We start from the raw sequence: 4,087 nt of genomic DNA, 5'->3' as shown, positions 1-4,087 counted from the left end.
GAACCGCGCGTTCCAGAAGTCGGGGCACGTTCTCTTGCTGTGTGCACATTTGTGATATCAAGAGATCGTTTCTCGATCAGTATTAGGGACGACGCGTATGAATGCCTAAGGGGAAGTGAATTTGTGAGCCGTGTCACCGAACGAAGAACGGAATATCTCTGTAGCTCTGAGTACCTAGTCGACTGAACAGGGAAACTATTTGAATAGAGTCCGAACTATATGTCTTGTGCTCACACAGCTTGGGGAAACGTAGCGTCCCCGTCGACGAGGCACGATCAGCTGTGCAGATAGTCTATTTCTGAGATATGATCGTTGGACATGATCAGAAAAGGGAAGCGCACCGCCTGCTGCGACTCTATTCAGTTTCCCCAGAAAACGCGTCGTTGTGCGCATTCGACGTGGTACACGCCGCTACGGAGATATTCTGTGCTTCGGCGACACGAGTGCGACGTATGTTGAAACGCAGCTCACAAATTTGCTTCCCCTCAAGCATTCATACGCGTCGTTCCTAATACTGAGACACGATCTCTTAAATACACAGCAAAGGAACGCGCCCCTATATTCTGCAACACGTGGTTCATTCCGTTAATTAAAACAGACAATGTCGCACACGTGAAACAGTTGATATCACACGCACTCGCAATATTCACGGCAGACGACATGCACCACGAACAACATAAAGTCCTCACGGAGAAGTCACAACTACAGGGGCAAATTTCTCTGCCAAATTTGGTGGCAATCTGGCTACAACCATCCCAAAATCTGGCAACTGAGATATGCAACGCCAAGCAGAACCTTGATTGATTGATTTATATGTGGGGTTTAACGTCCCAAAACCACCATATGCTTATGAGAGACGCCGTAGTGGAGGGCTCAGGAAACTTCGACCACCTGGGGTTCTTTAACGTGCAACCAAATCTGAGCACAAGGACCTACAACATTTCCGCCTCCATCGGAAATGCAGCCACCGCAGCCGGGATTTGATCCCGTGACCTGCGGGTCAGCAGCCGAGAACCTTAGCCACTGAACCACCATGGCGGGGCCAAACTGAACCTTGCCTTACGCCCTACAACCTTCCGCATAGACAGCTGCACGCATGTTTAATAAAAAGGTTAAGAAGTTTTTCGATTAGTCAATTCAGTGTAACTTTAGCAGTGGCTTGACATTTTCACCTTGAAGTAGACTTCATTTGAACATAGCTGGTGTCTTATTCCATCGCGTTTTTTTTATTTAAAAAAACATACTGAATAGAAATGTCTTATTATGCTAGACATAATGGACAGCCGGAGGCTCGCTTGATCCATCGTATATACACGTCGCCTATCAGTGGCTAATATTGGGCCCTTGCGTCGCGATGCCCGAGTCTGACGTCGGGATTGTATATACCGACACTCTGTAGAACATCATAAGAACAGGATGAAGTACCTACCATCACGATGAAGCATGTTATACTACACGGTTTGAAGTCACGAGGCAGCGATTTAAAAATGGGCCCATGATAAATTAGCCCATCACGTCCGTTTATCATTGATAGCGTACCAAGATAAGGGGTGCGTGTTATTGCCCCATTGCGGTGCAGGCATCAGAGAAAATCAAGCATACTGCGCTACGGTTGTTTTGAGAGGAACGAACAACGCAGAAATGGCGACGGATTCTTAATGAATACAGCAAGCGTTTCGACGGCCACGTTTTCAGATTGATACATCGCGATACGCAACATTCAAGCGCATCGGTGGCCTCCGATTTTCTTATTATTACAATTACTGAGCGTAGTGCTCGTGAGCTTTCTCAATCAACCAATTTTGAGCACGGGATCACTATAGCCGATACACTCGGTGACAACATTCAAGACCGAATGTGTGATTGCGCAGCTGGCCCTTAACGCCTCGGCGCCGTAAACATCACCGCGCAAGTCGACAGCCCGCAGCGATCTTTGTGCTCAGTTTGTGCGCATTTGGAAGCGCTCCAAGATCGATTGTCTGCAGCTCCCATTACAATCACGGGACGCCTTCATGTATAGTTCAACAACACTCACCGAGACGGGAAGTCTTCGATAACACGTATTCGCAACAACTACACGGGAAAACTTTCGAAGAAGTTGGATAACTGGCAATGAAATGTATAACTTATGCAGTGTAGCTACCAAAATATTTCTCTGGCTATGAAAGATACTCTAATTGAAGAGTCCGAACGCTTTTGTCCGTTCGCAGCACTTTCTCTGCCATTCACAGCATGGCGAACTTGTTATTTCACGTGCCAATCGGAATGTGTCGGGCACCGAGGGAAATCAATATCATCACCATGGTGTAAAAATAATCAGGTGTTGACACTGAGTGCCCAGAGAATGTTTGGTTTTGCGGGCAGTGGTGGATTCAGCGGGGGGACGATCGCCTCTCTTCCCCCACCAAAGCCTCTAAGCACCTCTTTTGCTCTCTTCAGTGCTTGCCATCCACCTGCTATCACCAGTTTGGACAGATGAGGGGGACCACTGTGAGCGCACAATAACAGTATTTATGCCATTACAGGGTTTTTGTGCTATAGTAAAAACAAAAAGTAATGACCACGCCCACATTCAAGTTGCTAATTCAAGTGACCGCCCCCCCCCCCCCTAAAATGAGTGGCTGGATCCACTTCTGCTTGTAGGCGCGCTGTGCTGCGAGTCGTCAGATGACACCGCGGCCAACGTACCCAGCGAATCGGTGCTGGCGCACTGAAATTCCTCTGCCACCCCAACGTTTTCGTTCCAAGCGGTGTGACTTTAAGGGCGAAGGGAGTTTGTTATTTTAGATTAAAAGATAAATCTTTACTAGGTTTAGGGATACATTAACACGATAAATTTTTGTGGAGGGTGTGAACATCGTCAAAACTGATGGATCGGGGAGTACTCAAAGCTAAGTTCCGCTCGCACGCTTTAGTATATTTGTCTGTTCACGAAATTCCTCGATGCAAAAAAAACTAATAAAAAAAACGTTTGCCAGTGTCATATTCCATCATATATATATTTCCCTGAGGGGAAGAAAGCAAGGAACTGCCACCTGCTTAGATGTAAGTACATGCTAAACAGCGCTGGATAGTCAAAATTAGTCAGGAGCCCTCTAATATGGGGTGCTTCGTAATCAAGTCATGGTTTTGGTGCATAAACCCCTCACAATAATTATTACCGCTCTATTAAAAGAGAATGGTTACTCCACCAAAAACGTATTTCATTTAGAGAGGAAATTGTTGAAGCGTAGTAGCGCTTATTCGATGTGAACGCCATATAATAAAAAAATACTTGAAACGCACGAGTATTCCATATCAAGCACACAAGAGCAACGTACTTGTTCCGGAAATATATAAAAATATTTTAACCACGTAAGTATTTCATATACAGTACACTAAAGTGATGCGGTTGTTGATGGCTCGATGTTACGATTCAAATTCACGTATTTATGTGATTGATATGTGGGGTTTAACGTCCCAAAACCACCATTTGATTATAAGAGACACCGTAGAGGAGGGCTCCGGAAATTTCGACTACCTGGGGTTCTTTACGTATTTATGCGAGTGCCGACGGCAGCTTCATCACTGTCAGACAGCACATGCTCCGCACAAGCCTCGATAGCCAGAACGGCAGTTCGGTACAAAACAAATTTTATTTATCTTTTTTGGTAGGAAGCACAGCAACTTATACACGGAACACACGACACAAGTTGCTGCACTTCCTACCAAGATGGATTCATACCAACTAGCCTGATATAATTATTTATAGAGTTACGTTCTACTTTTTTCAAGAACTGCTCAGCAATTCGACGTCACCTTCATCAGTAGAAAAGCAATAAACACACGCGACCAAAAAAAAAAACTGACAGCATATCCACGGAGCCAACGATGTTGAGTGGGGCAAAGGGTCCATCGGTCCGTTTGTGTGTCCATCCGTCCACTATACGATATCGTCAACTCTACGAAAACCACTAATGCCATCTATAGTTATATTTTGAAGGACATATACACACAATGCCATCTAGTAAGCAATTAAAACTAACTAGAAGTGGCTACATATCACTACTACCACAGAGGGAACAAACTACACACTAAGGAGCTTCGC

Source organism: Rhipicephalus microplus, chromosome X, assembly GCF_043290135.1.
Source record: "Rhipicephalus microplus isolate Deutch F79 chromosome X, USDA_Rmic, whole genome shotgun sequence".
NCBI classification, from domain to species: Eukaryota; Metazoa; Arthropoda; class Arachnida; order Ixodida; family Ixodidae; genus Rhipicephalus; species Rhipicephalus microplus.
This window is presented reverse-complemented; position numbering follows the sequence as displayed.